Here is a 13,025-nt window from a genome sequence, read left to right as displayed (position 1 = left end):
CCTTTCGGCCTATTCCACTGCGACCTTTTCAGATCTATTGTGGTCCTCTAGTCCTAGATAACATTCTCTAGCCTGACCCTTTTTATAGCATAGTATATCTGTATGTGCAGTATATTTTGACACTCTAAGTCAGTGAGGACAACACGGATAATCTAAGATACCAATCCGAAACAAATGTGCTGAAAAGCGACCATGATTAAGTTGTAAACGTAATATAATTGATGACTTATATCTATTATAATCCCATGAATTGATGTGAGGAATGTTCGTTGGTAAAACCGGATGAAGTTTAAAATACAGACTCTCTGATCTAGTTGAAAATTTACTGTACTGAGCTTTCAATCTAACCCTAACATCAGCCTTATATAAATTAATAATGTCTGATGACTTACACATGTTTACTCTCAATTCTGAGTCAAGTGCTTTTTTACCTTCGAGATCAACTGCCTTATTCCCAGTTATCCCTGAATGACCTCTAACCCAGACTAATGAGACTCGTACACCATACTCCTGCAGTTTATATATACTATTTTTTATAGATAGTAGAATATTGTTATTATTATGATTAAAAGGAGGGCTTTTAATGGCGTGCAAAACTGAGAGTCTGTTACAATTACCACAGATAAAAGTAAATTCAACTCGCACCAATCTAAAGCTTTTCTAATAGCTATAGCTTCTGCACTAAAAATCTATAAATAATATGGGACTTGATATTGCTCAACATGGTTATTATTAGAAACTAAAAATGCACAGCCTGTTTTAAATCTTTTTTTTTTATCCATCCGTATAGATGATTTTATTCTCTCCTAAATTACAGAGTATAGATTTGAAAATTAATGTTGATAGAAATATATTATCTGGATAGTTTGGAATTATAATGGTTGTGTACATATTAAGGCTTCAAAAATAATTTCGTAAACAGGATATTTTTTTTGACTATGTATTAGTTCTTTATGTCTCTCAGTGCCAATAAAAGCATCAGCAAGCGGGGGAGACGTTTTAATTCTTCAATATTTGTTTGTAAGATTCTGGACCGCTATATTTGATATTTTGTTGACCATAAAAGTACTAAACGTCTTGTACTTTATTAGCTGTTTATTAGCTAAATATTCTCTTCGAAGGCACAAAGGCGGTTCTTGTGCTTCAGCGAGAACTGCACAATTAGGTAACGACATCATAGTTTCTAGACTTATTTTAATTGCCTTATACTGAATTCTGTCTAAGATTTATAATAAGTTTGATTTGCTAGATGAGGCATAAATAATATATCCATAATCCATTATTGATCAGATGTATGACTTATAAAATGTAAGGGATATATTAACATCTGCACCACATTTATATTTGGAAATTACATGCAGAATGTTGAGCCCTTTCTCACATTTTTGCTTTACGTGTTTTATGTGACTGGTCCATAGGAGTATATTATCAATATAAATGCCAAGATATTTATATTCTTTTACTATGGGTATAGTAAAATCATGTATGGTATACAAATCAGGGGTTTTAAGTCTGTGCCTAGTAAGACACATAACCGCTGTCTTTTGCTGTGAAAAACTAACATAGTATGTAACCAATCATATGCAGCAAAAAATATACTCTAAATCTGTAATATATCGTTTATATGAACTATGGATATTATAGAAACAAATATCATCCACGCACTGAATAACTTTTATAGTGTCACCCATCAAACTGTGCAGCTCTGCTGTGGATACATTAAATAAAAGTGGACTCAATATTGATCCCTGCGGCAAACCGTTATATACTGTTCTTGGTCCATGCAGTACATTTTTGTGATCACGAAACAAATACATGTTATGCCTATTTTTTGACCTAAAAGGTGCATATGATGTGGTTAATTTGAGTATCTTAAAAACAAAATTGTGTAGAATGGGTATCAGCCAATGGGTATCAACAATGAATTTTTGATATATTTTACTTTTTTACAGTATATTTCTTTATGGTATTGTTTAGCTGGACAATGTATATATATATATAAGCGGGGATCCTACAGCTTCTGCCGCTTCCCGCATTTCGATCGCCATCTTTTTCTATCTCTCCAGGTGTCTTCATCAATGGCTCTATCTTTCATGGTTTCCATAACACCTTGTATCCAAGACTTAGCTGGTCTTCCTCGTTTCCTTCTATTACTTGGATTGTATTCCATAGCTCTTTTTGGACAATGTAACTCTCTTATTTATACCTCGATGATTGAATCATGCTTTATGTGAAACGATAATTAGTCATTTATACAACCGTTGGTAATTGTTTTCGCGTATATTCCAGTTCTATGATTTTTAAATCTGGTCCTGATGCGCCGCTCGAGGTAAACCGGCAACGTGTTCGGCAGTTCTCCCGTAAGAAATACATCGCCTATCTTACGTGCACTGCATTCTAACTGTGGCTTCTACTATAGTTAGAACATTACTAATGTTTCTTAATTTTTGTTCGAAGACTGATTTACGTTATCATGTTTAAAGATAAACCTCTTATCAGCTATAACCAATAACCAACGCTTATTATAATAATAGGTAATTACACACTTTTCTTTACACAATGTTTACTTAGACAGTTGAGAATTTCTAAAATTGGTTATCAGCTTAAAGATTTCACTATTTACTTCATTATTACTTTATGTAGGTACATATAAATATAAGGAACATTAAAAGGGACAAACTTTAATTATACTTCCTGGTATAGATAGATTATATTTATTTTAAGACACAAATTTCAATATATATTTCGCCACGAAATATGAAATGTGTTAATATTATTTATTCTGATGTTGGTTCGTTAAATTGGTAAACTTAATTTTAATTGCAGGTATAATAAATTGGTTTCCACGTAGCAAGCAAGCAACTTAATTAAACCCAGTCTGTGAGACATGTTCATCCCTAAGAATTACGTTCGGGTATAACAATTCATTGGAACGAGGTGTATTAACTCGAGTAAAAACAGGAGTCACTCCACCGCGCTCCAATGCTCCAGACCATCCCTTTCCCCCCTATAGCACTCTGATGCGCGATAGGGGCACAACTATCAGCCAAATTCTCTTCATGTGGGAGTCCTGGGTAATAGAACTCCAACATGGTTTTTTAACCGAATTCAAAACTCAGGACAGCGCATTGTCGCTATAATCCTGTTATCTTACTGTGGCTTATCCGCGAACTAAAATTGCTTACTTGGGCCTCAAGTCTCCGCTCTGAGCTAGGCTCAGTTCGGCGACTTGGTGTTCAAGGGGTTGGGCCCTACGTGCCTGGGTTTTTAATGGTTTTTGTTATTATTTTTTTGTGGCCTGTGCCGGTTTTTGTTAGTAGTTTTTTGATTTTTTTGGTGGCCGAAGCCGTTTTTTGTGTGTTTTTTTGATTTTTTTTTGTAGGTTGCCTGAAACATAAAATCAGAATTTGTGCATATTAGTATAATAATTATCTACTTAAAATTAACTGGCTCCACGCTGTACGTTGCGATTGTCCACGAGTTTTTTGAGCTACGAACTATCTTCTTGGTGCGTTGTTTTTGTTGTTTTTTGTAGTGTTTTCTCTCTGGTGTTTTGTTTCTCTCTGGTGTATTTACTGATTTTCTCTCTAGTAAGTTTGGTTTTATTCTACTATTTGTTGTTTGGGTCTCTTGTGCTTCCATCTGTGGAAAGCGTCGTACCTCATGATCTCTCGAACTGCGCGAACTTTGTTCTTGCTTTTTCCTTCAATATATCAGTCACTCTAATTTGTTGTAATTCTCTGAAGAGGAATCTTTCTGCAATGTATCTCGGTACGTTGACTGCTTCTCTTAGGCTGCTGTTATGTGCCGCTTGTATTTTCTTTTTTGTTGTGTTACATATGTGTCCCCATGAGAGAGATGCATATGTTAGTATAGGAAGAATTATACTATTTATTAATCTTATTTTGGTTTTTATTCTGAGTTTGCTTTTTCTGCCTGCTGGGCCTCTTATTGATGCTCTTGTCATGTTGGTATTTTGTATTGTAGCGTCTACGTGTTTACTAAACATTAAACCTTTGTCCATGATTACTTCGAGGCACAGTCACCTGTTCTTCTGGTTGTTGGTGCCTCTTTTTGAAACGTACAGCCTGTGTCTTTTCGGAGTTTATAGCGATTTTCCATTTTAAACTCCATTCTTCTATGTCATCTAGCGCTGTTTGTTGTTTATCGCTATGTCTACATTTCTGTGTTTGGCCGCTATTGCTGTGTCGTCGGCATAGAGGCTTAGTAATGTTCCTGGTGTTCTAGGTATATCTGCTGTGTATATCGTGTACAGTAGAGGTGACAGTACCGCTCCCTGTGGCACTCCAGCCTCCGGGTTCCAGAGTTCAGATAAGACTTGTTCTATTCGAACTCTGAAACTACGATTGCTCAAGTACGAAGAGATTAGTCTTGTCATTGCTCGGCTGTAGCCGTATCTTCTCATTTTGTAGATTAGTCCTTTATGCCAGACTCTGTCGAAAGCTTTGCTTACATCTAGGAAGGCAGCTCCTGTGTATTGTTTATCATTAAATCCAGCTGCTATGTACTCTGTTAATCTGAGTACTTGTAGCTCACTGGAGTGTTCTGATCTAAAACCGAATTGGGCTTCGGGTATTATATCTAGTCTGTCTGTTTCAGCTTGGAGTCTGCTGAGTATTACTCTCTCTACAATCTTGCTGATTGCAGGTAGCAAGCTTATTGACCTGTAGTTTTGCGGGAATGTGCTGTTTTTTCCGGGCTTTAGTAACATTATGACATGGGCCTCTTTCCATCTGTTTGGGAATTTTTTGAATCTTAGCATCGCATTGATTATATTTGTTAAATATACTATGGCTCTCGCTGGTAAGTATTTTAGAGCCCTGTTCGTTGTTTGATCTGAAACAGGTGCCTTTTTCGGCGAGCTGTTTTTAATTAGCTCGTTTAACTCCTCCGGTGATGTAGGAGGGATGATTTCGTTTGGATTTTCGGGTCTTTCTCTTTCTCTTTCGACTTCTTCTATGAACTCGATATCCTCGTCTGGGTGGTAATTTAATGTACACTCTCTCTCGAGAGTACTTCTCATTACCTCTGCTTTTTCCACTGTAGTGTAGACTATTCGGTTTTCTCCATTAAATGGAGGGATTGGCTTTCTGTCATTTCTCAGTATTCTCTGAAGCCTCCAAATATTTTGCATATTTGGTCCTTGTTCCTCCATATCTCTTATGTGGTTTTCCCAGCTTTCATTACGGTATTGTTGTAGTGCTGTTTTGACTTCTTTGTTTAACCTATTTGCTTTATTTTTGTCCGCCTGGTTCCTTGTCCTTCTTGCTGTCTGCTTTGCTCTGTTCTTTTCTCTTATCAAATCTTTTATTTCTTGCGGTATATTCTTAAATCTTCCCGTGTACAGTTCTACTTCCTCTTCTGTAGTGCTGTTACTAAGTGCTTGTTGGATGATGTTTTCCAATTCTAGGACTCTGTCTTCTATTTCTCGTGGGTTGTCTATCACTGGAACTATATTTATTCCAGTACTCACGAGTCTTTTGAAGTTCGTCCACTTTTTTTTCTTTTTAACTCTTTTGATGGTACTTATTACCATTGTTTTGGTTTTTTTTTTCACCTTAAGGCCGTATAGTTCTCCTTCTCGCACTACTTTGGTTAACAGAATTTGTAGTTCTTCTTCACTGCCAGCAATCAGTACTGTATCATCGGCATACCTGATATTGTTCACGATTTTTCCATTGACTTTTATTCCGTCTTGTGCTTTTACTAGAGCATGTGCAAAGATGTCCTCTGAGTACAAGTTGAATAATAATGGTGATAGTATACAACCTTGTCTAACTCCTCTGTGGATGTTTATGGTTTCAGTATCACCCATTTCAGTTCTGACAGAGGCGTTTTGGTTCCAGTAGAGTTCACGTATTGTATTAATGTCGTTTGGATCCAGGTTCCTTTTTTGCAAGCATTCTATTAGCTGATCGTGTTTGACTTTGTCAAAAGCCTTTTCATAATCTATAAAGCACAAGTAGACATCTTTTTGTTGATCGCTACACTTTTGCATGAGAACAATGAAACTGAACAAAGCTTCTCGAGTTCCCATACCGTTTCGAAAGCCAAATTGTTCCGGACCCATACCTTCTTCGCATTTTTTGTAAATTCTGTTATGGATAATTTTTATAAATAGCTTCAGAATATGGGGCATGAGACTTAGGTTTAGGCACAAACGTAGACTTTAACCAATTTTATGGAATTGTACCAGTCTGGAATATACTGTTGAAGAGTCTTGATAATAGTTCTAAATTGTCTTCTTCCAAAAGTTGTATAATTTCACTATAAAAGTAGTCAGGTCCAGAGGCTTTTCCGGTTTTTATATTTTTTAAGGCGTATTTTACTTCTGATAAACATGGAGTTATTTTCGATGTTTTTTTGTCGATCAATATTTATTGTTCTATCATCTGAGAATAGGTTTTGTATGTATGTTTGCCATTCAACGCTTATTTCTTCTATTGTGGTCAGGACTCTATCATCCGTGCTTGTTATTGTGCCACATTGCATAGCGTTTCTGATCCCACACATTTCTTTACTTTTTTTATGGAGAAGTCTATCATCATGTTTATTCTGTAGGTCTTCTATCTCTTCGCAAGTTTCTACAAGCCACTGTGCTTTTGCTTCCACTATCTTTTTTCTTATTAGTCTTTGTATTTATTTATATTTATTCCAGTCTTTGTTCTTGTGTTGTCGTCTCACATTCATCATTAATTCTAATATTTCATTAGTTATCCATGGTTTCTTGCCTCTTTGATTCGTGTATTTAAGGTGGTCTTCAGCTTTTAGAAATACAGTCTTAAGTTCTTTCCATATTTGGTTTAAGTATTCGGATTCTTCTGGTACCTCATTTTCCTTTTGTCTGTTTTTAAGTTCTCGACATTCGTGGTTAAGTTCTTGTGATATCTTCTGTCTCGTTTCTATATCCTTGAGTAAGCTCATGTCTGATTTCTGTTCTCTCTTCTTTCTTTTTATGCTTTTCAACGTGTTTTTGAATTTGGCGACGAGCAAGGTGTGGTCGGAAGGGACATCTGCACCGGGGTAAGTTTTTGCGATTTGTATGCTATTTCGGTATCTCTGGTTGATCATGATATAATCCATTTGGTTTTTGATGCAATTTTTATCATTGTCTTGTGGCGATTTCTATGTATATAGTCTGCGCGCAGGTAATTTGAACCATGTATTCTGTTCCACGAATAGTAATATTCTGTTCTTGGCAAAATTGAAACAGCCTATCGCCTCTTTCATTTCCCTGACCTAATCCATGTTCTCCAATGATATTCTCAGATCTACCTTTTCCCACTTTTGCATTGAGGTCTCCCATTATTATCAATATTTCATGCTTTTTTGTAAGCTGCATTAGTCCTTGTAGGTCTCCGTAGAACTCTTCAATTTCAGTGTCACATGGGTATGCGTTAGCCTTTTTTGGTAAATGCATAAGCTCAGCATGAATGATATTTTCACCTGACGCCTTTCCGTTTTTTAAATATTTGATTGCATTCTCCACTTCTGTTACCAGTATAGATGTTCCTGAAGAATTGTTGAAATACTTAGATTTAGTATAGCTAGATAATCAACATGTATAGTTTTAATATATTATGTGCTTAGGCCTTTCGAATTCCATTATCATCTGTTAATATTTTTTTGTTTTATTTAAATGAGGTCATGTTTGTAATATTCTGTAATCTGCTAAAAATTCTTATGGAAATTTAATGATTCATGTTTTTTATGTAACTTCTTTGCTTCTTGGCATTTTTCTTCTATTCAACACCATGTCTGTACTGTATATCGTTGTTTATATATCCCGAATAGTTGAAAGTTATGTCTTCTTGTTGTGATATTCCGTTTCCGGACCATCTCATCTTACTGATTTCCAAAATATCAACATTCAGCCGTTTCATTTTCATTACGTCTTAATTAAAATATTATAGAAATTCTATGGCTTAATTTTTTTTTGTCAATCCGGGAATTCTTCGCACACTTTGGTAATTTATCGCCTGCTCACGACTGAATGCCGTTTTTTCAATTTTGTTGATGTAATAAAACAGTATTGGCAGGCAATATGAATTACCAGGGGAAGGATTATAGTTATAGATTATAGTTGTGTAGTCTCTAACTGCCGCTTTTTGCAGTTACCCACTCTACTAAAATTACGTAACTCATGGTATAGTATATTAGAAAAATAAGCTGGAGTAAATTCTCAGAAAAAAAACTAAATTGTTAAACATATTGTAGTACTTGTGCTTTTCTTACAACGTCAATATTTTAGCTTATTTTACGTTGGGTTTGACTATTTAGATAGAAATTTTGTCACGTCACATGGACTATCGTAAAATTTAGTTGCCTGCTATTGTTAGAACAGTGGGGTAGGGATTATTCAGTTGGCTATAGACGTACTGTAAGGGAATTACATTATTTGTTTCGGTTTATTAGATATTTAAACCATTTTCAAAGTATATTATATCGTCGGTCCAATGCCAAAGTCACGAATGTGCATATTTGATGTTTTGAGAAAAAGCCGTTTTAAACATTGGGGACATTGTTAAAAATAGAAATTTCAATTTATGAAACTAACGACTATTGAAAAATTACTTTTATACAGCATTAAATAATGACGGCTGAAAATTTTCTAAATTTTTAATGTTTTTCCAAAAAATAATGTATATTCGTTGTTTTGGCCTTTCAAAATTTAAGACATATTGTGTTTCGTTAAAACAAATAAAACCATAATATTGATATAATGAACTAGTTTTATTGAGAATTTAAGTCAATATTATAAAAATTTAGTTTTCGTTATCATCGGACTGAACAAAATAAAAAACAAACATCAAAGTTTTCTAAGAAAAACAAAAATTCTTTCTCTATAGAAGAAAATTAAAATAAATCATAGTCGTATACTCTTTTTAAAAACTTAATAAAACAATAACGTTTAATCTTCGTCAGTATCGGATTCTTCAAGGACCCTTAAGCTAGCGGGGACACATGAGCGGAATCCAATTTAACCGACGTAATATTTTTTCACCCATTTTTCACTAATTTATTACCACCCTAATAATTTTTCACCACCAAACCAACCTTAAGGGGAGCGATTCTGCTGGCTTAAGATTCAAGCTAGCAGAATTCAAAAAAGAAACTTTTTGTTGATGGCATATTTTTTCACCAATTTTTCACTAATTTATTACCACCCTAATAATTTTTCACCACCAAACCAACCTTAATGGGAGCGATTCTGCTGGCTTAAGGTTCAAGCTAGCAGAATAATAAAATAAAAAATCTTTTTGTTGATGGCATATTTTTTCACCAATTTTTCACTAATTTATTACCACCCTAATAATTTTTCACCACCAAACCAACCCTAAGGGGAGCGATTCTGCTGGCTTAAGGTTCAAGCTAGCAGAATTCAAAAAAAAAACTTTTTGTTGATGGCATATTTTTTCACCAATTTTTCACTAATTTATTACCACCCTAATAATTTTTCACCACCAAACCCCTCTTAATGGGAGCGATTCTGCTGGCTTAAGGTTCAAGCTAGCAGAATTCAAAAAAAAAACTTTTTGTTGATGACATATTTTTTCACATATTTTTCACTAATTTATTACCACCCTAATAATTTTTCACCACGAAACCCCTCTTAATGGGAGCGATTCTGCTGGCTTAAGGTTCAAGCTAGCAGAATTAAAAAAAAAAACTTTTTGTTGATGACATATTTTTTCACATATTTTTCACTAATTTATTACCACCCTAATAATTTTTCACCACCAAACCACCCTTAATGGGAGCGATTCTTCTGGCTTAAGGTTCAAAATGGCAGAATTAAAAAAAAAAAAAACTTTTTGTTGATGGCATATTTTTTCACCCATTTTTCACTAATTTATTACCACCCTAATATTGTTTCACCATTAAACCACCCTTAAGGGGAGCCATTCTGCTGGCTTGCGGTTCAAGCTAGCAGAATTAAAAAACATATTTATAATATACCACAGTGTTTTGTTCGGTTTTTACGAATTTATTACCATCCTAGTAATTTTCACCCCTTAACTACCCCTTTTGAAAAGTCAATAATTGTGTTACATTAAAATTTAAGGAGAAATTTTTTTTTTCAAATTTACTGTCCACTACTTATAACTGAAATAAAAAAGTGTTTTGTTAAGTTTATACTAAACTTTGACCATCCTGATAATTTTGCTCCCATAAACCTATTCGAAATCTTTCCTACTAGCTGAATATTTCAACCAGCAAAATAAGAAAAAAACGTATTTTTGAAATACCTCAGTATTCTGCTAAGTTTTTGCTAATTTATTACCACCCTAGTAATTTTTCACACCTAAACTACCCCTTGTGATAAGTCAATAATTCTGTTAGGTTAAAATTTAACGTGAAAAATTTTTTTTTTTTACAATTTCACTATCCTCTACTTATAACTCACATAAAAAAGTATTTTTACCCTGATAAGTTTCCATCTCTAAATCAATCTTATTTGGAAACGTTCCTGCTAGCTTAATATTCGAGCCAGCGTAATTAAAAAAAATTATTTATGATATACCACAGTGTTTTGCTAAGTTTTTACGAATTTATTACCAACTTAGTAATTTTTTATCCCTCGACTAACCCTTAGTGGAAGTCAATAGTTCTGCTACGTTTAAATTAAAGGTAAAAAAGTTTTGTTTTATAATTTTACTAAATACTGTTTATAAATAAAATAAGAAACTCTCTGGTTAGTTTTTACTGAATGTTAACCAACTTCACCAATTCCACCATCTACACATTTACGCTGGTTGAATGCAAAGCAAATCTTTTCGGAAATATGAGATACTACTTAGATTATTATGCTAGATTTGTACTAATACATTACCATCCTAGTAATTTTTCACCCTTCAACTACCCTCTATGAGGAGTCAATAATTCTACTACGTTAAAATTTAAGGTGATAAAAAATCTATTTTAAAATTTTACTGTATTCTACTTGTAACTGAAAATATAAATTGCTTGCCTGGTTTTTACTAAATTTGATCCACCCTTATAATTTTGACCTACTAAGCCTCAGTTAATGGGAAACATTCAACAAGATACACATTGACGCTAGGTGAATAAAAAATCTTTTTGAAAACACAAGAGTGCTCTGCTAGAATTTTACTATATTTTTACCAGCCTAGTCATGTTTTTCTCAACTACCCTAATTGAAAAACATTTTAAAATGTTATTCCATACTAACTAATATTTATTTTTTCAATGTTTAAATATTAAAAATATGAAATCACTTTATTCCAAAAACTATAAATTTTAAAAAATTGACTGATTCGAATCGTATTACATGGCTAAGCGAAATCGAATCGTTAGTCCCTTTTATGAATATAAAATAACTGAAATCAAGTTGAGTTTTAGTAAATACAATGGAATTTTTATATTTCACAGAATAAATTACCAGGTAAGAAATATTCAAATTGAAATAATTTTATTATGTCTATTACATTATTTATCTGATTGTAAAGGAGGGTCGTCGGGACCGTGCGCACCTATTGTTAAAAGATTTGTATTCATTAGGTAGATGAAAATTTGAAAAATAATTTAGGTATTTAATATTTTAATATTATTTAAATAAGAAGAGTATTAACGATAGGTCAAAACATAATTTTAAGATTAGGTGTATAACATAAAGAATTTATATTGGAAAACATTTTAGGATATAAATATTTTAAGTAGGTATATTTAAATGAGACCGAAATTACCGGTTGGTCAGAACAGCTGATATAGATTATTTGCGTAGTAAAATAAATTTATATTAGCAGCATTTTAAAAATTTAAAGATATTTGTATTTTAATTCTTTGTCGATTTTTCATTCATTTTCAGTTGAATATAGGTAAAAATTTAAGGTTATTACAAAAAAATATTAACTTGTAATTAAGTAACTAAGTAATTAAGTAAAACACTGTTGTGATTGGTATATTTAATTAAATTTTAAAAATCCTAAAGGATTAAGTTCAAAACGTTTTCGGACTTATCAGTCCATCTTCAGTGAAATTTGTAGTACTTTTAGTAAGTAATTAATAAGTAATAGGTAAGTAGTAATTTTTAATTAAATATACCAATTATTACAACACAAGTGTTTTTCACACACACACACTAGCACACACACACCGTGTAAATGTATTGAAGTATTTTTGAAAAAACAAACTTATTTAATTTTTGTTAAAGGGGTAGTAAGGGGTGAAAAATTACTAAAGTTGTAATAAATTCGTAAAAATCTAGCAGAACACTGTGGTATATCATAAATATTTTTTTTTAATTCTGCTAGCTTGAACCGTAAGCCAGCAGAATCGCTCCCCTTAAGGGTGGTTTGATGGTGAAAAAATATTAGGGTGGTAATAAATTAGTGAAAAATGGGTGAATAAATATGCCATCAACAAAAAGTTTTTTTTTGAATTCTGCTAGCTTAAACCTTAAGCCAGCAGAATCGCTCCCATTAAGGGTGGTTTGGTGGTGAAAAATTATTAGGGTGGTAATAAATTAGTGAAAAATTAGTAAAAAAATATGCCATCAGCAAAAAGTTTTTTTTCTGAATTCTGCTAGCTTGAACCTTAAGCCAGCAGAATCGTTCCCATTAAGAGTGGTTTGGTGGTGAAAAAATATTAGGGTGGTAATAAATTAGTGAAAAATGGGTGAAAAAATATGCCATCAACAAAAAGTTTTTTTTTTGAATTCTGCTAGCTTAAACATTAAGCCAGCAGAATCGCTCCCATTAAGGGTGGTTTGGTGGTGAAAAATTATTAGGGTGGTAATAAATTAGTGAAAAATTGGTGAAAAAATATGCCATCAACAAAAAGTTTTTTTTTTGAATTCTGCTAGCTTGAACCTTAAGCCAGCAGAATCGCTCCCCTTAAGGTTGGTTTGGTGGTGAAAAATTATTAGGGTGGTAATAAATTAGTGAAAAATTGGTGAAAAAATATTACGTAGGTTAAATTGGATTCCGCTCATGTGTCCCCGCTAGCTTAAGGGACCTGATTCTTCACCAATATCGGGTTCC

This window comes from Diabrotica undecimpunctata, chromosome 10, assembly GCF_040954645.1.
Source record: "Diabrotica undecimpunctata isolate CICGRU chromosome 10, icDiaUnde3, whole genome shotgun sequence".
NCBI lineage: Eukaryota > Metazoa > Arthropoda > Insecta > Coleoptera > Chrysomelidae > Diabrotica > Diabrotica undecimpunctata.
The sequence above is the reverse complement of the archived record's forward strand: the minus strand, read 5'-3'. Positions refer to the sequence as shown.